Source organism: Podarcis pityusensis, assembly GCF_964106645.2.
Source record: "Podarcis pityusensis genome assembly, chromosome: 17".
In the NCBI taxonomy this organism is placed as follows: domain Eukaryota; kingdom Metazoa; phylum Chordata; class Lepidosauria; order Squamata; family Lacertidae; genus Podarcis; species Podarcis pityusensis.
In genome coordinates, this window is record NC_138042.1 from 21,986,209 (window position 1) to 22,010,588 (window position 24,380).

Here is a 24,380-nt window from a genome sequence, read left to right on the forward strand (position 1 = left end):
TGATGTCTAGGACCGCTTAACGGGGGGGGGGGGATTGAAATAAAAAATATAATGTTTGTTTCTGAAATTCAAATTTATTCTCTTAATTTGTATTTTATATTGCACTTCCACTGAAAGGGGTTAAAAGCAAGAAAATCACATTTTCTCAGATAGAACAAAGAAACAAAAAATAAGTCATCAGGGGCAAAGTATTTAGCCTGGCAGAAAATCTAATACATGTTTTTGTCACAATGTGGCTATGTTATGTATGCATGTGTCTAGACTTTAGATGAAGTCACAACAATTCAGAAACAAGGCCCATCTCATTAATACAAATGGGGCCTCCTTAATATGTATGCATTCAGCATTCTGAGTTCAACTCTCACTTCTTCTTGTTTCCAAATGTAAAAATTAGTTTGCATTCATAGGACTGGTATATCAATAAGTATCATTGCTCTTTTCACCACCGTGATCTGGAAGGTGGAAAGAGACTGAGTTCATATCCAGTATGTCTAATGCAGCCACATTCTATAAGTTCAAAAGTGCTGACTACAAAGTAAGTGTGCATAGGTTTAGCTACACCAAAACTATAGGCTATTTCTGCATTAGGAAGAGGTATGTGCTGTGAAACAATGTATGTTTTGCTCTGTGTTGGACACTGAAGGAATCATTTATGATGTTCTTTACACTACTTAATAAGACATGTAGGTGAGGTTGAAATGGGATTTAATAGATTTTTTCCCCACAGGTAAAATCTAGACATTTTCTCCAAGTGTTACATTGTCTTAGGCAAAGCTGATAGGGAGCAGGAAGTGGCCTGGAATGGTGGGGCAGACACAAGGGGTTTGCTTATTGCTGTTTTGGGGGCCAGGGAGGAATTTACCTTCAGACAAAATGGGCCTGCCAGGGGCTTTTGCCTACTTTGTAGCAATTGTCACAAGTAAATGGCAGATAAGGCACTGGACTTTATCCTTAGTATGGTTGGATGACACAGTTGTAACCCCCACCGGTCTAGGGAAGCTAGGGTCACCCTGATTTCATGTACCTCATAGGGAGTCCCATAACCCTGGTTAACCCTGGTTAAATAATCAGCCAGCAGATGGGTTTTCATCTGTAATCAATAAAGGTTTGGCCTATTTAAATTCCAAAATGGTTGTCCTGTGTTTATTGCAATTCTGCCAGCATTAGGGGCCCCCGCACCTGGGGCCCAAAACACAATTCTAGCCCCTGGTCACTATAACAAAATAGTAGCTGTTTCAGAGTAAACTCTGAATCTCCCAAACTGCAGCACATACATCCCAAGCATGTTCCTAATACAGGTTTGTATTACTTGGTAGAACATAAACCTCTTAATATCAGGATCATGGGTTTGAGCCCCACATTGGGGGAAAGATTCCTGCATTGCATGGGGTTGGACTAGATGACCCTCATGGTCCCTTCTAATGCTACAGTTCTAAGATTCTCTCTCTAGGTAGAGAGAAACAGCATTGCATAGCTTCATGACAGCTGAGTAAACTCAATTGCACACCTAGGGCTTTTGCGTCAGAAACCTCCTGCTATATTTTGTAAAGAACTTCATGGTATCTATTCTTCTCCACATTTGGAAGTCTAACACAGTTCCTTTCAAGGAATATGTTTACTTTTCTTTAACAATGTACACTTCGCTGCTGATGGGTATTCTGCAACTGTTTCTTGTCAGGCTAAAGTTTAGATCTTTCTGAAAAGTAGGTCAACAACCCAGATTTCTGTGCAGAGGATCTAGCAACAGCTGGAAAATGTTGTCTCCGATGACATGATCTTTAATATTTAACAGCATCCTCATACTTAAATTGGCTCCAAATGTTAGATGATCACATTCTTTCTGATGTAATCTGTTGGTCTAGTTATGTTACCTCAAGCAACCTATATTTCTCCCACTTGTATGAATTGGATCATCTTTGAAGCAGCTGATAGTATCAAGTTCAGCAGTTTCATGAAATGCTTATAGAGCAATATTGTAATTGTGTGCCATTCTGGAATTTTATTTCATTTTATTTTTTTAAGAAAATCAGTTCTTCAGTCTTTCCACTACCCACTATTTTATATGGAAAGCCATATCCCTGAATGTCTTAATTGCAATATATAATGATTTTATCTGTTCGGGCTTTTAGAAACAGTGTAAGGTATTGAAGCACTTGATGGATGCTGAACAAATTTTGGATGAACAAGCTAGGAATCTGTCTTGATGAATTTTAGACTATCATAGTGGAAGTTCCTGAAAGTAGGCTTGAATTTGTGCCCTTGTGAACATTTTGTTCTATATAGATCCTACATACCTACTGTTTCCATTCTATGAAATAATGATCTTGTTCAATCCTAAAGTAATTAAGAAAGAGGGGCAGAGAGAATACTGTTTGGACCAAATCCTGCTGAGACCATCTATCTTCAATCAAGCTTACTCCTAAGTAAACGTATAGCAGGACTGCAACTATAGCCTGTAAAAATCTATTCCTCAGCAATTTCCTAGGTACAACCCACTAGTTACATGCATTTCTTCAACATTTTTTCTATTCTCTGTGTTAAAAAGCTATTTCCATAATATATAGATTTTGAGGGGATTTAACACAGCGGTTCATAATATAGATTTCTGGCTGGGAATCTAAGCCACAACAATGGGGTTGATCTTGGCAATAAGCAATAAAAATTATCAGATAAAATTTCTATGATTCACATATTCAAGAATGAAACAATATATGACATTGAAAACACGTGTTATCTCAGTGATCTTTACAATAAACCTGTATGAAATAGGAGTCTTCTTTTGCTGTTAGAGGGATGTGGGTGGCACTATGGGTTAAACCACAGAGCCTAGGGCTTGCCAATCAGAAGGTCAGTGGTTTGAGTCCCTACGACAGGGTGAGCTCCCATTTCTCGGTCCCTGCTCCTGCCAACCTAGCAGTTCAAAAGCATGAAGTGCAAGTAGATAAATAGGTACCGCTCCGGCGGGAAGGTAAACAGTGTTTCCGTACACTGCTCTGGTTCACCAGAAGCGGCTTAGTCATGCTGGCCACATGACCTGGAAACTGTATGCTGACTCCCATGGCCAGTAAAGTGAGATGAGCACCGCAACCCCAGAGTCATCTGCAACTGGACTTAATGGTCAGGGGTCCCTTTACCTTTGCTGTTAGAGACCACATGTCTTTAAGATGAAACATGGCCTGTTGTTGTTGGTTTTTTAAGAGGGTCACACATGTAGTAAAGTGGGTGAAACACCTCTTATATCTCATAGCTCATTAATGACCATTTTAAAAAGAGAAACAGAAGACCCAGGCTCAAATTGACAGTCAGTCATGGGTCTAGGGACAGTCATCTTGGGTCAGACATGATCTCTCATCATGTACTTTCTTACTGGGTTGCAGTGAAGGTAAATACAGCATCTTGCTGAAAGTTACCTAAAAATAAGTTTTGAATTGGTGGCTTCTTAGTTCACGAGACATAATTCAGCAATACATGATCCCTGTTCTCAGAGTTGGAACCAATCAAACATACTAGTAAATAAAGGAAATGTTGTAAGATGTACTGGTCGCTGCCAACCTGAACAGCTTTGAAGGTGGCTTAGATAAATTCATAGACGATAACACAATACATCGCCTTCCATTTCTGTTATAGTGTGCCTGTGATTGTGACTAGATGAGGAACCGAAATGGGAGGGTGCTATTGTGTTCATTCCTGCTTATTATATCTGTGGACTTCTTATATATATCAGATTGGCCACTGTGGGAACAGAATGCTGAACCAGATGGGCCTGACAAAGCAAGGCTATTCATACAATATGTTATGAAAACTAGCATTAAGAAATGATATAGTATACTGGTCCCTTTGTAAAGTCCAAGAAACTATTTTTTTAAAAAAAAATCTTGATCATTTGTGAGCATACAAATAACAATGCTAAATGACATTACAATGCTTGAATTATATTCTTGCCAGATGCAAGATTCCAGGGGTCTTGGTAGATAACCAGGGTCTGTGTTCCTTTGGAATGAGGCATGATGGAAACTAGTGGGGATCTTTTATATATGAAATATGGTTTATCCACACCTATTTACACCTGAGTTTTGTGGAGGGAGTGCAGAACATTACACTCCCAAGAGTGTCTCTTGTTGCTTCTCCCAACAAACTTGGGTCCAGAGCAGAAGCCAAACATGCTCTTTGGTCTCTCTGGGAAGCCTCCTCCAGCCAGCAGCGCCTGGAGTTCTGCCCCTCACTTCTTCTCCCCCCCCCCAAAAAAAAAACCCCTCCCCTGCTCCAAACACAACTCGTGTAAAAAGGGCATATTTTTTCCTGTGGTGACATCACAATCCAGGTAACCCTGGTAACTTAACCCTCCCAACTCTGCTGTTATCTTCTGCTAACTAACATACAGCAGGGAGAGGCACTCCACCCGCTCCTCCTTGGGTGACGTTGAATGTATCACCTTTCATTAAGGTGATGGCCCAGGAGGACTCCCCTGCCCAGCGCCTGAGGGCCCCGATCCTGCCACTCACCACCTGGCTTGGGACAGGGCCTGACAGACTCCACAAAGGACTGCTGCTGCTGCTGCTGCTGCTGCTGCTGCTGGACAGAGAGGGCTCCGTTTTTGATTTGTGGTTTTTTTAAAAAAAAATGTTGTTATATCATTTGAAACTGTGATATTAATGCTGTATTCTTAGTTTTAGATTTTGATTTACATGGAAATAGTTTTCCATTTGGCTGTGTATTCTTTTTTATGTGGTTTATTTATTGTTTAGGGGCGCGAGTGGCGCTATGGTCTAAACCACAGAGCCTAGGGCTTGCTGATCAGAAGGTTGGCGGTTCGAATCCCCACGACGGGGTGAGCTCCTGTTGTTCGGTCCCTGCTCCTGCCAACCTAGCAGTTCGAAAGCATATCAAAGTGCAAGTAGATAAATAGGTACCGTTCCGGCGGGAAGGTAAACGGTGTTTCTGTGCGCTGCTCTGGTTCACCAGAAGCGGCTTAGTCATGCTGGCCACATAACCCGGAAGATGTCTGCGGACAAATGCCGGTTCCCTTGGCCTATAGAGTCGTCCGTGACTGGACCTAACGGTCAGGGGTACCTTTACCTTTTATTTATTGTTTATTATTTTTGTAATTATGTAAATCTTGCCATGTTGTAAGCCGCCTTGAGCATTGTATATAACTGTGGAAAGGCAGCATACAAATAAAATGATGATGATGATGATGACGATGATGACGACGACTCTGTCATCACCTGCCTCTGTTCTTTGATGGCACCTCTCTAAGCAAAGGTTTTGAGGAACCTGGCTTGACTTATTTTTTCTGGACTGGCCCCAATCCATTGCTCAAACCACACATTTATTAATTTCAAAAAATTAGGGGGTGAACCTCGCACCCAGGAATTTTAGGGGATCTTTGCCCCGTGCAAACCCCTAACACCATGTAATTTATTGGGTGAAAGTGTAGGAATTAGTAACAATATATTTCACAAAAGAAACAGCCAAGCAGTCAGTCAAATACTATCATCATTGAGAGGAAAATATAGATTACAGAGGGTTTTTTTATTTTGGAAGAGAAGACTAGCTGATCAGTGGCAGTGTTTCAAGCTGTTAGCTTTGATTTCACATCCTGAAGGCAGGAGCTCACATCACCACAGAGGCATATAATTGCAAAGGATTGCTTGGTTGAGTTGAATACAGTTAACTTGTTTCCAATTTTCTTGTCCTTGGGAATAAAAGCAGTCTCCTGTTCCATATAATGAAAGCCACGGTGAACTCTGCCCTTCACAGTTTACCTAACGTGAATTTTCAAACGTGTTTTCTTTGGGAGGGGAGAGATATTCCTCCATAGCACCCCTCTATGTATGCTTCATCATATAAACTAGAGAATTAGAAAGAAATACTAGCTTGCTGTGTATCCTGCAAATTGCACTGTGCCAACCTTATCTGGATCAAAGCAACATATGCCTAAAAACTAGTAAAACATAGTGAGTTTGCACACCGTGAAAGCAGGAGCTGTAGGCTATGCCATGAGATGGAAGGAGGCAAGCTAACTTACTCCCTCATTCTTGTTAACTTCACCACTGCCACCAAAAGGATAGCTTTTCTCTGCTGACCGTCTCCACTACACAGTCCTCTAATATTGTTTTTCTTTTCCCTACTGACAAAATTGGTTTTCTGTATTGGGTGGAGCAGTATGGTGAGCGTTTGAACCTCCTGAACAGAATAACCCCTTAAAAGCAGAAAGCAACCATTTCACCGACAAGAAATACCCAAGGACGGCACAAGGGACTGACAGGCTTGTAAATCACTATGGCACCTTTATCTTTAACATATGCCTTATTTGATGGCAGAACTCCAACATTTGTTGAGTTAGAGCTACGGATGTCTACAGTGGTGGAGACAGGAGATTTGACATAATCTCTTCTCCATGAATGAAGAGGGAGATCCATTGTATCCTATAGTCCCTGGGACCCTCTCCTGGGGGTGGGGAGGGTCGTGTTAATGGCCCTACTATAGAGAAAGAACAGAATACCGGTAAATTGTCCTATCCCAGTTCTATGGAAGGCTAGATCAATGTCTTGATACATCTCTGTAACATATAGGCAAAACTCCTTCACCTTTAGCATCACTTGAAAAATGGAATTCTCATTGTTCAATATTTTGCAAAGTATGCTGGAAACATTCAGCTAAGCCCATACTGCATTAAATTGAAGAATGTAAAATATGAAATTGGGAACACCTCTATATTGTAACCATGTCTTAAAAGTTCAGATTTCGAATTATATTCCAAACTGTTGTAGTTTTCGGTTCTACAGATTTGTGATATTTTATTACAGTACTGACAATACTATCAAAAAGTATTTTAGTTATAAAAATGTGAGCATTCATGGTATCATAAAGTTCTTTTTTTCCCCATTTCCTCCTTCGTGTCTTGATTTAAATCACTAATAACCAATGACAAAAGGGTAGATGATAAAATGGAAAGGAAATGTTTCTTTAAAAAAAAAAAACATTCCCAGAGGCTGTAAATCAAAACTATGCAATACCTGTTAATTGAGATGTTAAGGCTTCCAGGAAGTGAGCTACAATGGTTGAAACCAAGTGATTATTCACATCTTTTGAATTGTGCTTTGATCAAGCTCCAGCTATTTGGTATCAGAGACAATATTAGCAAGAGGCTTTTCCTGTAAGAGAATTTGCACTTCATGCTCCAGAATGCCCATAAACTGATCAGGGGACTATATTCTATAATTTAATTTTCATTTGAAAGTGAATCCAATAATTTTAGAGGCTTAATGGCTTGGGAAATTATTATGGGGAACAATTATTTGGCACTGACCTTTTTCCAAGCTACCTGTTGTTTTGATTGCTTTACTAGCAATATCTTTAATTGAATTTGTCAGCAACAAAAATATGTCTTCTAACAGATGCTGGCTGAACATTTTTATAATTATTGTTATTACCCCCAGATAAATATTTAAGCAAATAAATGTTGGGAGTAGAACAAAGTTGTTTCCATTGTTGCAAAGTCAGAGGAGTGCTGGGTCATGAAGAATCTATTCTATATTTAATGACCAAGAGAAATTGGCAGACACTCGTCATTGTACAAGGTCTCAACCATGTCAACACTTTATTTACAACTGCAGGGAAAGACTATAGCAGAGGTGCCTGTGCTAAAAGCCAGATTCAGGCCATGGCAGATCATATAATGACTAGTCTCATGCAGACTGAAGCAGTTTGAGGTCAGCAGAGATTGTCTTTTCATTGTAACCGCCTTATACAGAAATGATAATGTGCATCTGCTTTGAACAAGAAAGGTTCAGATATTTGCTATGTGCTTTGGAACTCTTACTAAGGGAGCAATCCTGGGCTCAGGTTCACTGAGCTGGAGGGCTCGGGATGTGGTAGAGCCACATCATGCTAACTCAATTCCCCATACCTTGCTCAGCCAGAGAGTTGTCAGTGAGTTTGGGCTAGTTTCTTCCTTGACCATTTGGCAGTGTTGTAATATTCCATCTTAACGTGATGAATGCAGTTCTTCATTTTGGTATCTATCTATCATCTATCTATGCATGTGTATCTGACACCGGCCTACCTTTTGCTATAATGTCTTGTTTCTCTTGACAACGCAAGGCTGCGAATGATGTGTCACAGAGAAGGTCCCCCAAAAAGCAACATTGTGGAAGCAGGCACCCCCTACCTAGTTCCCTGCCCTGCTAGACCCAGAATACAGGGGCGGGTCCCAATGGTTGCGGAAGCCGAGGAGGAGGAAGAATATCCTAGCGTGAGTGAGTATAGGAGAAAGTGGTTTTGTTGTTGTTGCAAGTATCACCACCTTCCCTTTTTGGCCCATAGAAGCCTCTGCTGAAAGAGCATCAGTGGAAGGACACAACTGGATACAACTCCATAGGCTGTAGTTTGGTGGTAGCTGGTGTTTGTGGTCCTTGCCTATATTTCATAGCGCCTGCCCTGCTCAAGTTTGCTCTTACTTCATTTCCCTCTTGCTTTGATTTCCTGCAGGCTACTTACATAGAGTGCATTGTACCTGGTTTATGGACTATACTGACTAAACTGCATAGGCCAACTACATTTAGTAAAGCATTCAGAAACAGTCTGTAAGCATGCCCAAGAAAACATCCCTAAATTAGTCATATATTCACTGATATAGTACAAATTTATTGTTTATTTGCAGTGTGTTATACACAAGGGTGGCTTTGCACTAGCAAAAATACTTTTGCTAGAACAAGTACAGGCATCCCCATTTCCACCTATCCTCCCATGCAAATTGCAGCCCTCTATGCCATATCCTATAGAGTTCAAAAAGGTTCCCCAACACTCATGGGGGAATGCATAGGAGAGACTGGCAAAAATAAGAGGCCCTGCCTTGCAAAACCACCATCAGATGCAACCCAGTGAAAAATATTGACAGGAATTCAACATCACACTAGGGCAAGCGTTTTGGCTCCCCAGTCGGAACAACGCCCCTCTCCTCCTGCTACACACAGTTCTGGGGGTTCTTTTGGATGCCCCAACCCAACTAAAGGAGGCAGAGGGTGTTGAGGGAGAGAAGGGGGAAAGAAGGGGTTCCATTGATGAGGCTCTACTCATTAATTTGATTTATTATGTAAATAGAACAAAAAAATCTAGTGCTGATACGTGTCCTATATTCGCTGATAGGAAGCCAATTAACACAATTTAAAATAGGAAACTCAGTTGATTTGCCATTGCCATTAATTGTTTTTCATGTCACATAATTCAATACCATAAGAGTAGAGGAAGCATAAAATTACTTGCTTGCAATTAGGTTTATTGGTATTTGTTTTGTTTTGTTTTTAAAAATACCTCTATTAGAAAAAAAGAAAAGCTACACTGCTTTCTTCCTGCTGTCCTATATTAATTAATGCTTAATACTTATATTTTAAATGTTTTAGATTATATCTAGAACAAAGGAATCTGCCTTATTATGGACATGGAACAATAATTAAAATAATCAATACATCTAATCAATATACTACAGTGTATACAGTATCAACTGTATAAAATCAGAAATTCTCAAAACCCAACTGATTAAAAAAAGTTTGTAATAAATTTCTAAAGATTGCAGTGCTGCTGGTTTGATAGGTATCCCTAGAGAAGGAACTCCACAATGAAGGTAACACAACAAAAATGCTCCTTTCCTAATGACTGATAACATCTCTACTGAAAAGATACTCTAGTAGCAGATTCTTCTGAGTCTGAAAGTGAAAAAATATTCCATTGACACAGATCTGTCCTTCGCGTGCAAGGAGAAGGGAGTGGGAATCTTAATGGGAAGTGGAATAAATGGGGCAACTAAATTAATTAGGAGGGCATATGATTCTATTTCTATAGTCAAAGGATCACGTAAAAGGTGATGGGGAAGACTTCTGCCTGAGACCCTGGAAAGCCACAGACAAATTTGGGCAAGATGAACAGAATAAGGCAGTCATAAACTTGCCTCTTCCTCCAACAGAAACAAAGCAGACAGGTGGGTTTGCCAGAGTGTTTATCCACCTTTGCTGCAGAATACAACAGAATGGAAATCGGAAGCTCATAAAAAATAAAAATAAAAACAGTGACAGCGTCATACTCAGAGCAATGTGCCACATGCAACGAACCTGTTGCACTAGCAGAAGCTAACAGAATACGACTTCCCCCCATCCTTATCCCCAACCTATTTGCTCTGGAGGGTTAGGGGGGAAAGCCCAAATATTGTGGGAAGGGAGGGGGGAGTTGTTTAGGGAAGCTTTTAATGTTTAACAGACCACTGTATTTTAATACTTTGTTGGAAGCCTCCCAGAGTGGCTGGGGAAACCCAGCCAGATGGGTGGGGTATAAATAATAAATTATTATTATTATTAATTATTATTATTATCAGGTAAGCCAAAATGCTCCTTAGTGTTACAAAGCTTTAACAGGTCCTCAGTTTGGTCAGCCAAATTCTGACGATAATAAGGGTGTGAAAGTCAAGTCAGCACCACTCCTGCTTGTCCCACCATCAACACCTGAAATTTGAGCAATATCTGAAAGGAGTTGAAAATAATCTGGTTTGGCCTGTTCCCTCAGGCTCTTCTCTATCTTCTTATGATATCTTTAATATGGAAGCAACCTGATCCATTCTAGTTAAATACTTGGATTTAAGAGAAGTTTGCCATGAACTTCCATCTACAATTTGGTTGCAACAGTTTGGTTTCACTAATAAAAGGCAATGTCATTTTGTTAATGGGTAAATAAGGAAATGACACTAGGGAACACTGAATCGCAGTGTTTTCTTTTTTTATTAAAATGAAAATTATGCTGCTGTTTCGTAGGCGACCAGAAAATACTATCATTTTCAGCTTCCAATTATAGGTAGGTAAGAAAGAACATTTCACTAGCCAGCTATATTGACTGAAGTAATTAAATGATTCTCCAAAGGTTAAAATAATTATAAGCAGGAGCTTTGCAATATCTATTCTTATACATGGTGATCCTTCAGAGAAAACTACTTTAATATTCTTTCAGCGAAACCGTACAGCAAGAAATACTAAATGGCTCAGTTGGCAAGATTCCTGTATTGCAGGTGATTGGGCTAGTTGACCATCGTGGTCCCTTCCAAAGTCAGAGCTTTAGGCTAATAATTTTGTTTCATATTAAATAGTGCTTTTTTCCCCTGGGGGGACGCAGGGGTACAGATACCCCCTAAACCAGGGGTCAGCAACCTTTTTCAGCCATGGGCCGGTCCACCATCCCTCAGACCATGTGGGGGGGGGGGACTATATTTTTCGGGGAAAATGAACGAATTCCTATGCCCCACGAATAACCCTGAGATGCATTTAAATAAAAGGACACATTCTACTCATGTAAAAACACGCTGATTCCCGGACTGTCCGTGGGCCGGATTGAGAAGCCGATTGGGCCGCATCCGGCCCCCAGACCTTAGGTTGCCTACCCCTGCCCTAAATATTTTGTGAATCTAAGTTTGGCCACATTGAGGGGCAGTATTTCAATATGCGTAGGAAAATGAGAGTACCCCTAAACATTTTTTTAAGGACAAAAGCACTGCGTGTAAGAATTTTCACCTTAAAAAGTGCAGTTAAAAGTCATTTGTAGTCCAATAAAATAAAATTTGGGGGGTGGGGGGGGAGCAAAGGAAATAAGTTGGTCTTAAGGCCTGTAATGATGGTTCCTCAGAGACCCAAGATGGTAAAAAGAAGGCATAGGGCCACCGTGGAAAAGGACCTCTCCCTAGTGCCTGACAATCTAACTGCTCTCAGGGGCAGGCAGGTTAAAAAGAGTCTTCTTTACTGTTGATAAAAGGAAAAGGTGCCACCCAATTAGAGAGCTAAGATTGAACTTAGTTCCTCTCTCTGAACAAAAGTGAGATTTCAGCAAAGCACAAGGAAATCTTATGTAACAGTGTTTTTCAAACTTTGTCACCCAAATGCAAGAAACTTTTTGGGGACTTAACTCTCCCAAAAGGAAGATAGGGAGTATTTTATCACAATGTCAATCTCTTAAGCAACCTAATTAACTGATTTGGAAAGTGCTTTGAATAATTAAATACATAAACTCACCAATTTTCAACGCCAAAATGGATCGATGACTGGAGGATTAGAAATGTAAGACTCCTCAAAATTTCCCTGTTAAAAAGTTCAGAAACATACAGTTAACATTTTAACATTTACAACAACCTAACAATGCATATGAATAGAAGAACTTTTATATCAAACACCATCACAGACTAGAGTTTATGCTGAAGCTGTGATACAAAATTGTGCAGTTTGTAGAAGATGAAGGTCATATGCATTTATTACATTACATGATTCATAGCACTTTCCCCCAATTAAAATAACTAAGTTATATTCATATAATTAGTGCCATACACATCTATGACCAAACTCCTCTACTAAAAATAATTCTGCAACCTGTATTTTCTAATGCCAAAATATTAAGCTTCTCATCCATACCTATATTTCTATCTTAGCAAATACTCAGGAGTTATTTCCAGTGCCCTATGTACTTACGTAGGCATGGTGTTAATCAGCCTGGTAAATCACCTTAATGGTTTATTCTTAATGGTATATATTCTTGCAGCCCACAAGCTAATCTGCACCTAGTCATTTACCATATGGCCTTAGCTTCTAGAGCAGGCATAGGCAAACTCGGCCCTCCAGCTGTTTTGGGACTACAACTCCCATCATCCCTAGCTAACAGGACTAGTGGTCAGGGATGATGGGAATTGTAGTCCCAAAACATCTGGAGGGCCGAGTTTGCCTATGCCTGTTCTTGAGGCATTACTTAACAATTTCCACATCTATCCAAAATCAGTACATTCCACACATTTGTATAAGATGTGAACAGACTTTAGTATAAATTAAGCCAGATATGTGCTACTTCAGCTGTGTACACATTCCTGTTTACTTTGCATCCAGTGAACTCCCATGACAATCCACACTTGTTTTGCAGCTTATTGATAAATACTGCATCACCAAACCAGCCTCAATCTGATTTGAAAAATGTTATCCGTGTGAAGACATCCACCACACTCCTTATGCACCCACTGGTACAGAAGATTGCATATGGAAACATATGCAATCTTACCCATGTGTACATTCAAATACTCCTTGAAACTCAGCAAGAGGAAATGACCTCTCTACATTTTAAGCCAGGAATGTGTACCCAGCCTTATTCTAAGGACCATGTTACAAATAAATCGAGATGTAGAATAACACGCCTAAAGTCCATACCACATTAACATAGCGTGATAGTAGTTTCCTGAACCAAGCAGATAGACTCACTTGCAGGGGCAGACTTGGGCAATATGGCACCATGTGCAAGGACAAATAAGGAGCAGGTTTGCTACTTTAGGGCTGAGAAAAAGTGAGTTCAGCTGCTCCCTGCTCCCCTCCTCTCCTCTCCTCAGTGGCGCCCCCTTTGACTTGGTGTCCTGTGCGGTCACACTGGTCACACTGTTCTAGGTCCGCCTCTGTCACTTGTGTACTTGTTCATGAGCTGAATGCCTACTTTTTGCATGTCTAGGGTGATGAGTATAGTAAGAGCACTTTGCTACCCTATTGTTGCCATGGGCAGGGAGCAACCATCGAGTGTGTGGGGAGTAGCTGCCATGAGCAAAGCAATGGTGTAAATGGACCTTTTAAATTCTGTGATCAAGTCGTTTACCCCCCCCCCCAAAAAAGAAACATTGATGGGGAAACTGGGGCATTATTATTTGATAGGTAAAGGTAAAAGGACCCCTAACCATTAGGTCCAGTCGTGACTGACTCTGGGGTTGCGGCGCTCATCTCGCTTTATTGGCCAAGGGAGCCGATGTACAGCTTCCGGGTCATGTGGCCAGCATGACTAAGCCGCTTCTGGCGAACCAGAACAGCGCACGGAAACACCGTTTACCTTCCCGCTGGAGCAGTACCTATTTATCAATCAATCAATCTTTATTATGGTCCAGAGACCCAACAAATCATTACAAATCAATACACAATTCATACAGCCTACCTCCAGGTTAAACAAGCATTTTGTTTAGAATATAGGTATGTCTTTAAGTTAACATCTTACCTATTTATCTACTTGCACTTTGGCGTGCTTTCGAACTGCTAGGTTGGCAGGAGCAGGGAACGAGCAACCGGAGCTCACTCCGTCACGGGGATTCAAACCGCCAACCTTCTGACCGGCAAGTCTTAGGCTCTGTGGTTTAACCCACAGCGCCACCCGCACCCCTAATTATTTGATAGATAGAGGCTATAACATGTGCAATGCATTTGTGTGTGTGCGCGCGCATTTACACCCACACACAGAGGCAACTTGCAACTTACATATGTTTAATTTGTGCACATTCAGCTTTATGTACTTGGCAAAAAAGGAGTCTGGAGAAAAAGAATTTGGCAACCCCACCTACCATTAAACCCAATGCATTTTGACTATACACAATTTTGGTTTTTCACGCTATCCCCATAACATAATCCCCATGTAAGTTGAGAGTTGCCTGTATATACTTTACTGTTGCAGTTCTCTTAAATAAACCTAAGGGGTATAGAACCATTTAGCCACTGAACCAACTTTCTTCCTAGTCATATCACATATATCCGTTTTGCAAATAGCTTTGGACATTTTTGAAAAAGAATATTGTTAATTTTTATATCAAAAGCAGTGAGCTGACAGTATGTATACATTACTGACAACTGGTGTCCCTGGTGCCCATTTGCACATCTTGCTCCCTGATATCCAAGACATCTAAATGGTAGTCTGTTGACAATGTGAATTATAGCTCAATTGCCACCTAAAAAATTGTGGATTCTTCAGACATGGAATGCCAGGGATATGCAAGCATCTCATTTGAGCTTCAGAATCTTTCATTAGACCTTCACCATTATGCAAGAGACAACATTCATTCTGAAATGTGATCCAACTATTTAGATGTCAGATAAAATAAGATGCATTACTTTATATACCAGTACAAAACACTCACACCACAAAATGGATTTTCCAGAGTAATACAGAAAAAATATAAGAAAAAGTAGATAACAATGAAGAAGCTAGCTAGCACAGTCTGGTACCGCAAGCCAAATGCCAAAATATTACCCTACTTGTTGCCCAGTGATGGATTTAAAAATAAAAATAAAATGCAAAATAAACTTTAGTAGGAATGGCAAAACCATTAAGACTATAAACACTCCCATGTACTTCACTACCATCACATTCATTAACTTCAGAGCTGTTTGATAAAGAAGCAGCAAAAGAGGACAAGCAAGATTCTTGCAATTCTTCCTTCTCTGTTTATCCTCAAACCTTGAAAGTGAGCTTTATGAGGTTCCCCACATTGTGAACTGTTCAACAACAGCAAAAGACTGAATTCCAAATCCTTAATGTTTCAGTTGCCTCAGGCCCATGGCTTTTCTCACTAAGGCACAGACATTTTCAGCATCTATATTGCGTGCCCAGGCAGAGACCCCCCCAACCCCAGGCAACACCCAGGTGGAATAATCATAGAATCAAAGAGTTGAAAGAGACCACAAGGGCCATCGAGTCCAACCCCCTGCCAAGCAGGAAACACCATCAGAGCACTCCTGACATATGGTTGTCAAGGCTCTGCTTAAAGACCTCCAAAGAAGGAGACTCCACCACACTCCTTGGCAGAAAATTCCACTGTCGAACAGCTCTTACTGTCAGGAAGTTCTTCCTAATGTTTAGGTGGAATCTTCTTTCTTGTAGTTTGGATCCATTGCTCCGTGTCCGCTTCTCTGGAGCAGCAGAAAACAACCTTTCTCCCTCCTCTATGTGACATCCTTTTATATATTTGAACATGGCTATCATATCACTCCTTAACCTCCTCTTCTCCAGGCTAAACATGGCCAGCTCCCTTAGCCGTTCCTCATAGGGCATTGTTTCCAGGCCTTTGACCATTTTGGTTGCCCTCCTCTGGACACGTTCCAGTTTGTCAGTGTCCTTCTTGAACTGTGGTGCCCAGAACTGGATACAGTACTCCAGGTGAGGTCCGACCAGAGCAGAATACAGTGGCACTATTACTTCCCTTGATCTAGATGCTATACTCCTATTGATGCAGCCCAGAATTGCATTGGCTCTTTTAGCTGCCGCGTCACACTGTTGGCTCATGTCAAGTTTGTGGTCAACCAAGACTCCTAGATCCTTTTCACATGTACTGCTCTCAAGCCAGGTGTCACCCATCTTGTATTTGTGCCTCTCATTTTTTTTACCCAAGTGCAATACTTTACATTTCTCCCTGTTAAAATTCATCTTGTTTGTTTTGGCCCAGTTCTCTAATCTGTCAAGCTCGTTTTGAAGTGTGATCCTGTCCTCTGGGGTGTTAGCCACCCCTCCAAGTTTGGTGTCATCTGCAAATTTGATCAGGATGCCCTTGAGTCCATCATCCAAGTCGTTGATGAAGATGTTGAATAAGACCGGGCCCAAGACAGAACCCTGTGGCACCCCACTAGTCACTCTTCTCCAGGATGAAGAGGAACCATTGATGAGCACCCTTTGGGTTTGGTCAGTCAGCCAGTTACAAATCCACTGAGTGGTAGCATAGTCAAGACCGCATTTTACCAGCTTCTTTACAAGAATATCATGGGGCACCTTGTCAAATGCCTTGCTGAAATCAAGGTAGGCTACATCCACTGCGAATAATGACTCATGACAACGTGTTATGGGATGAAAAATTGGCCACAACTTTATTAAACTTTCAGATGTAGGAAGACCTTGGCTTAGGCATTGGGCATTTATCCCTCCCAGTAACCAGCTGGGTATCTGGGGCACATCATGGTTAACCAATCTGTCTGGGGATTGGGCTGGCTCTGGAAGACGTATGTTTAAGCAGAGAACCTTCCCCCCCCCCCCCCATTTCACAGCAACACAGGGGAGTGCACTGACAATCTTTCAGCGTATGGCCAGTGACTCCCCTCAACACATCCCCTGGGATCATCGCTGCGGGGGTGGATAGACTAAAGGATTCTAACCACCAAAGTTGTGACATTTTGCTACGGGGAAGATAAAACCTGCCAATGCAGGGAAATTCCTTCCCGGTCCTTCAACAACAACCATCATAAGACAGTAGCAGCACCTGCATATCTGTAAAGAATAAGTTAACCTGCATAAAAGGCCTAAACAAAGGGAGGGTAGGGTGGGGGAAGCTCTGGAGCCGACTGAGAGCTCCCATGTGGGTTCCACCCCCTTTTATGCTTAAATAGTGGACCCAACCATTACTTGGTCTGCTCCCCTGGCTACGCCTCCCCAGTCGCAATTGGTTCATCCAATAAATCTTCTCTGAACTAATAACCTATCACATCCCAAAGCTTAAACATGGTAGGGCAGTGGTTGTATACTACTTCTGTATAAATGGTGGGAACCTCAAGGTTTGCAACTTGGGGAGGTGGTCCAGGAGTGCTCTGCTGGGAGTCACGTAGGATCAGGGGCACACAAAGGGTGCCCTCCATTCGATGTGGAGAGCGGTCATTCTCCTCCTTACATTAGCCTTCGACCCACTACTGGGATAAAGTGAGAAGTCCTGGGTTACATGAGGAAGAGCCCACACTGCAGCTCTAGCCCAAACTACAGTCAACCTTTTGGAAATGAAAGACTACACAGGGCTGAAATCAACAAAGTTGCCCCATTAACACAAGGATCTCCACATATACAATGGGGTATTCTCCAACCTTCTAGTGCAGATGGGGGCTTGTAGGGAGAGAGAAGCATAAGTTGGGAAGTATTTTCACTAACATGATGACTGTGTTGAATACAACCCACAGTATGGGTGCCTTCCATATGGTCCTCTTCCCTCATCCCAGTTTAGGATTCCTAATTTTAGTAAGCTTTAGAAAATGGAGAAGCTTAAAGGGCTCTAGCTTAATAGTAACAATAAACCATCTAGTCCAACTTCCTGCATTAAGAGAACAAGTTATTCCTTACTTAAACATTTGCTCTCTTTGCTTGCCATCTGCTTTGCAAAAGAACAAAAGCATTAAGAACAAAGCGTGCATTAAAACCAAAATAGCATTCCCTCTCTAAACTTAAAAAACATGTACAAAATAATTACACTATTTCTTCGCCATTTATCCACGTCCAAAACATTTTTTCCAGGATGTCCAAATATAACAAAAAAGCTCTGAAAGCTTTTAAATAAATAAATAAATAAATGCTACCTATTGTCTTATATTAAGAGCTCAATTTTTTATTTACTGCATGACTGGAAGTGGTATAACATATGTATAAATCTGTTATTACCAACATGCTCTAAGAAAATAGGTTATTATTATTATTATTATTATTATTATTATTATTATTTCCACTGCCTTTCATTCAGGGATCACAGGGACATTTACAATTTAAAAACCACAAAAATGCATACCACAGTAACAAACAAAAATAATAACCCCCAAGTTTATAAGGCCATAGATGGTTTAATTAGCCAAAAGTATGATTGGGGGGCCAACTTGAATAAAATATTGAGGGGGCCCAGGCAAGCTATGCATAATCAATCACAAGACACAGTGCACACACACCATTTGAATGGCAATGCCCATCAACTGGGGGGGGGGGCACCCCCTGAAATATTTTATTGGGGAGGCCAAAGGGACCTTGGCCCCTAGTTGGCTCCTATGGTATGGACTTAAATGCCACACTCCATTCTGACCTGAGCATGCAGATGCATGCCCTGCCTCCTCTGCCTCACCTAACCACAAATATCACTCCCAGGTTTGTGCTGGCTGCAGGAGCAGTTTATCTTGAGAAGTGCATAAAACATGTTGAAAGTAAGAACGATTTTGTTCTGGTACATTTAAAACCAACAGGAGGAGAGGCAGAACACTGGGGGAATTATACTCTTTGCAACCTTTGTTCATCATACTTTTAAAAGGTAAAGGGACCCCTGACCATTAGGTCCAATTGTGGCAGACTCTGGGGTTGCGGCGCTCATCTCGCTTTACTGGCCGAGGGAGCCGGTGTACACCTTCCAGGTAATGTGACCAGCATGACTAAGCCGCTTCTGGTGAACCAGAGTAGCGCACGGAAACGACGTTTACCTTCCCGCCGGAGTGGTACCTATTTATCTACTTGCACTTTGACGTGCTTTCAAACTGCTAGGTTGGCAGGAACAGGGACCGAGCAACGGGAGCTCACCCCATCGCGGGGATTCGAACCGCCAACCTTCTGAACAGCAAGCCCTAGGTTCTGCGGTTTAACCCACAGCGCCACCCGCGTCCCAATATCATACTTTTAGGTACATTCAAATAAAGGTTCTGTACAGCTTGATAACAGTACTGTAGAACTAGAGAGGGGGTACAACCCCAAAATAAATGTAAATGGCTTATAAGATGTTGGTAATTAGGAATGCTAAGCTTTCGTTGAGCAAATAAACACACATTACTTTCCCATAAAATAGACAGAGTGAAATGTAACACCATGAGGATATTCCAAGATAATAGGTACATGAGTATGCCAGCCTTTATAGGGGCAGGATGAAATATATTTCATGTCTATATCAATAAAAGCTCAGTGTTCTCATAGAGAAATAATACCCTGACAGGGGTGCTGCAATATGTCGTTTTTATTGAATAAGTCTTCTTGAGACCAGAGCAATAAGCATCAACATTTACTTGGGGCTGGGCGGATAGGGAACTATTTTGTTTCTTACCACTGGCAAAGTTGACCCCCTCTAATATTTGATGAACATTAGAGGGCAATTACATACAAAAAAACCATAAGTTAGTCGGATCTGAACAAAAGATGGCGTGTTCCAAAGGTAAAATGATGCACAGATGTTTCAATCAGGAATGCTATAAAATCCACTTAAATAATTATTGCACAAATAAAGTTTATTTTGAGACATTCCATATGTGGCCACATGGTGTTAATTAGCAAATAACTTGTGTGGGCTTCTGAAAGTCAAATCTGGCAGCTTGGCAGATACTATAGTTATACCCTCAGCAATAAAATAATACATCAGTGGAAAAGTCTTTCCTATAGTACTACAAATAAGTGAAAACAGATATTGGACTAGGAAATTAGACTCCCTCTGAGAAACTAGATAAGACTGTTAGAAGAGGAAATAGTTTCAAATCTGTTTTGGGGGGAGGGAATATGGAAAAGGAACAAAAATGGGTTTTATTTTTATTTATTTAACTGGGGGGGAGGAGAGAGAAGGCCGTTTTGTTGCCTTGTTTAAGCAACAAAATGCTTCTACTAAAATAATTATTAGATGGCAGTTATGCTCCCAGACACCTTTTGAATCACAGAATCTTCTATTAATTGATTGCTTTTGGTGGAATAGGGAAGAAATTGCCTTACTCCTCAATCTTCCTACCAGTGGAGATTGGTACATTGGGTGGATGGGTCAATGCCCGCTTCCCTGCCTGCGTTCCTACTTACAACCAGTCCCTTGGGTGGCCCTTTCTATCAGCTTTCTCCTCCTTCTTTTCAGTACCGCGCTTGTACAACACAGCAGAGAGGCAGATGGGGACAAAACTAGAATTCATTGACTCTGCCCCATCAGTCCCAATGCTTTCTCCTGCACTTTCTTTCCATTGTTTTCATCTAAGTCTCCTCTTTAAAAAAAGGGGGGGGGGACTTATACAGTGGTGCCTCTGAAGTCAAACAGAATCTGTTCCGGAAGTCCGTTTGGCTTCCAAAAGATTTGGAAACCAAGGCGTGGCTTCTGATTGGCTGCAGGAAGCTTCTGCAGCCAATCAGAAGCCATGGAAGCCCCACCGGGCCTTCGGGTTCCAAAGAATGTCTGCAAACCAGAACACTCACTTCCAGGTTTGCGACGTCCGGGAGCCAAAATGTTCAACTCGCAAGGCATTCTTGATGAAAGCTACAACTGTATTTAATGAGTCATATGAACAAAATCCAAAAATAGAGCTTTCTCTGAATGCATGCAGTTTTCCCGACCCCAGAACTGTGGTGGGGAGGGCTGGAAACACTGCAGTTTACTCTCCACAGAAGGATCTGTACAAAGCAAAATACAGTGATTCTTCCACTCCTACTCCAGTGCTGCAGTGGTAGGGAAACACTGCCCTTAAAAAAAGCAGACAGGCAGCTTTATATATGATCTCAGCAGTGTGATTCTTAGCACTGTGATCAGAGATGATATCAAAAGAGCACCCAGACAGCTAATTTATCTCTGTCTGATATGAGAAATCAGCCCTCTGTCTGTTTTTTTAAAAGCATTTCCCCATGCTACCTCACCAGTGCTGAGTGGGGGTGGGGGGTGGGGGGGTAGGGGAAGCTGCTCTGAAAGAGCAGGCCAGGATTGTATATCTCCAATGTCTAATCTAAGCAAGTAACATTAGAGGTAAGAGGTCTATTTGCCTGCTTATTAGACAGGATCTCAAAAGATGCCTGCCCTTTCGCAAGGCTGTCTAAAGGGCAGGCAGAGGGGTTTTATCTCCAGAGATTAGGATATAAAGCACCTTTTTTTAGAGATCATTTTCTAAAGATCAGGCAGAGTGCTTTATCTCTCAATCAGATCAGGAGATACAGCTGTAGGGGCTGGCTTGACAGGCCAGATATGGCCCATGACAGGGTTAACCACCCTGTCATAAAAATTCAAAAAAGTTTTCAGCACTGGATTAAGGTGAGTTGAAGACACAGGCATAATATGTTCATTTAACACCCCTTTCCACATAAATCTGTTTTTCTAGATTGCTTTGGAATACAGTGGTACCTCGGGTTAAGAACTTATTTCGTTCCGGAGGTCTGTTCTTAACCTGAAACTGTTCTTAACCTGAGGTACCACTTTAGCTAATGGGGCCTCCCGCTCCCGCTGTGACACCACCGCATGATTTCTGTTCTCATCCTGAAGCAAAGTTATTAACCCGAGGTACTATTTCTGGGTTAGCGGAGTCTGTAACCTGAAGCATCTGTAACCTGAGGTACCACTGTAGTTTAATGATCACTGAATTGAAGCCTGTAACTTAACTAATTGTTGAAAAGGTGTTGTTGTTGTTTAGTTGTTTAGTCGTGTCCAACTCTTCATGACCCCATGGACAAGAGCACGCCAGGCACTCCTGTCTTCCACTGCCTCCCACAGTTTGGTCAAACTCATGTTCATAGCTTTGAGAACACTGTCTAACCATCTTGTCCTCTGTCATCCCCTTCTCCTTGTGCCCTCAATCATTCCCAACATCAGGGTCTTTTCCAGGGAGTCTTCTCTTCTCATGAGGTGGCCAAAGTACTGGAGCATTCTTCCTCAACCTCGGCCCTCCAGGTGTTTTGACCACTGGTCCTGCTAGCTAGGGATCATGGGAGTTGTAGGCCAAAAACATCTGGAGGGCCGAGGTTGAGGAAGCCTATATTGGAGCCTCAGTTGAAAAGGTAAAGCAAATCAATCCTTGTACCACTCAGACTATGTCACTTAGTAGACAGGGCTATCTATTGCTCTCATTGTACCAGATGACAACTCTTCAATTCTACAGTTCATGATGTGGTTGTTTGCTTTATATGCATCATATTAGCTTGAGGAAAGTTTGTAGACTGGGGTGTTGTGTCGGCAACCTCTTTCGCCTTAAAAAACACCAAACAACTGTCTATTTTTAGTCACTGCATCAAAGCACACACACTCTTCATTGACCCTTCTTCAAAATGTTAATGGAATAGTGACAAGACACTGCGCTCCCAGACACTTTCCTCAGTGCATCTGAGACATATTCATATTGCATGATGCAGACACAGGATAACTTAGTAGCCTTTGATTCCTTCTTTGTATGAACAATATAATGCTGACTATTTAGAGGAGCACTTTCATAATCCTGTGTAAATCTGTACGTCATCCACTTTTCAAAATGTAACAAAACAAATATACACAATACACTGAAGAACAGGATATATATTTCTTGCTGCACAGGTTGCCTCTATGTAGGAAAATCCTCTTTTATGTAGTGGCTTCTTGTTCCTCACTTAAAAACCAGTTGCAACATAGAAGTTTAGTCGTGAACCTGCACAGTTTTGCAAACAGAATCCTCCTGGAAGATATATCCAAACTGTCACTTATCTCTGCTGGGGTAGGTGGAGACTTACTGCCATCTGGTGGAACATTAAACTTTTCAGATTCAGCTTTTTAGAATAGTAGTGACCCGAATAATAAGTGCATATCTTCTTTAGAACAGAGGGTTAAAATGAGGCTATACATGTGACTCGTGAATCTGTATAACATGCGCTGAAAAGCTCTGCAAACCTTTCCTGTTGCTGACAGCTGCTCAGTTATAGTAAACACAAAACATCTTTATTAATACAGAAACAGATACATATACATACATTACCTGGAGGTAGCAAGTTACCCCAGCTCATTTACTGACTATGGCCACAGCACAGACTAAGGAAGGAACAGCATTATTATTAATATTATTTTAAAAAATGAAATGCACACAAACATTTGGATTGAACTAGGTATTTAAATTCAAATTTCTAAATATACTTTCTTTTGCAATGTGCATATCTGGCTGAGGAATCCAGCCTCCCTTCATGCTAAGATGGCAGGGGTGGGGTTGTGGTGACTTGAATAGGAAGCTGCCTAGCTCCTCCAGCCTCTGCCGGCTTCTCCCCATTTGCCACCTGAGTATTAAAGACAGCATCACTCTTCTGGTGACAGTGTTCCTCCTCCTCCTCCTTGACGAATGTGCCGCTGACAGGAGAATGAACCTTTCGAGGTGGTGAGGTGCTGCTGTTGCTGAGCCAGCCCAGGGTTCGTTTGGTCCCATGATAGTATCAGTTTTAACCAGTCACCGTGCCATCTCCAGGTTGGTGGAGCATTCTTTCAGTCCCCTCTCTGTGCCTCAGTTATTGTGTGCAACAGAGCTGGCAGAAGGCTTCAGATTCAGCTCTAATTGTATTTTCTATCAAAATATGAATTTCTGATGCATTTCCCTCTCAAAATACGATTCTAGAATGCATTTTGATAGAACGTTTGAGCTGAAAACTGGACCTGAATATTCTGCAAGTGTGAGATCAAAGTTCCAATACAGTGGTACCTCTAGTTGCGGACACGATCTGTTCTGGGGTGCCGTTCACACCCCAAAAAGTGTGCAACTAGAGCGGTGCTTCTGTGCAAGCATGGAGCGTGATAGAGCGTTTCTGCACATGCGCAAAGCACACAGAACGTTTCTGAGCATGCACAAAGTGCACAGAACACTACTGTGCACACACACGCACATGGTGAAACCCAAAAGTATACACTTCTGGGTTTGCCGCATTTACAAGCTGAAAAGACGCAACCTGAACCTAATGCAACACGAGGTATGACTGTACATATGTTTGTTCATGGAGTGAAAGTTCTGCTAGAAAGTATCAGAATTCTCAAAGACCAAATTCCTCGAGTATCTCCTGTGACAGTTCCACCCTCAGGCCTAATGTGAACTGTCAGGAATTCTGTAATCTGTTCCGGTCAT

At 41.6% G+C, this 24,380-nt stretch overlaps 1 long non-coding RNA gene across 3 annotated transcripts in view; it reads right to left on the reverse strand.

The window, feature by feature from the left end:
- Nucleotides 1–24,380, reverse strand: part of LOC308466799 — a 312,020-nt gene that overhangs the window by 21,990 nt on the left and 265,650 nt on the right. For all 3 annotated transcript variants that reach the window (XR_013980952.1, XR_013980953.1, XR_013980954.1), the window contains one exon: nucleotides 12,048–12,113. This is a non-coding gene — a long non-coding RNA (uncharacterized lncRNA). The remainder of the gene's footprint in view (nucleotides 1–12,047; nucleotides 12,114–24,380) is intronic.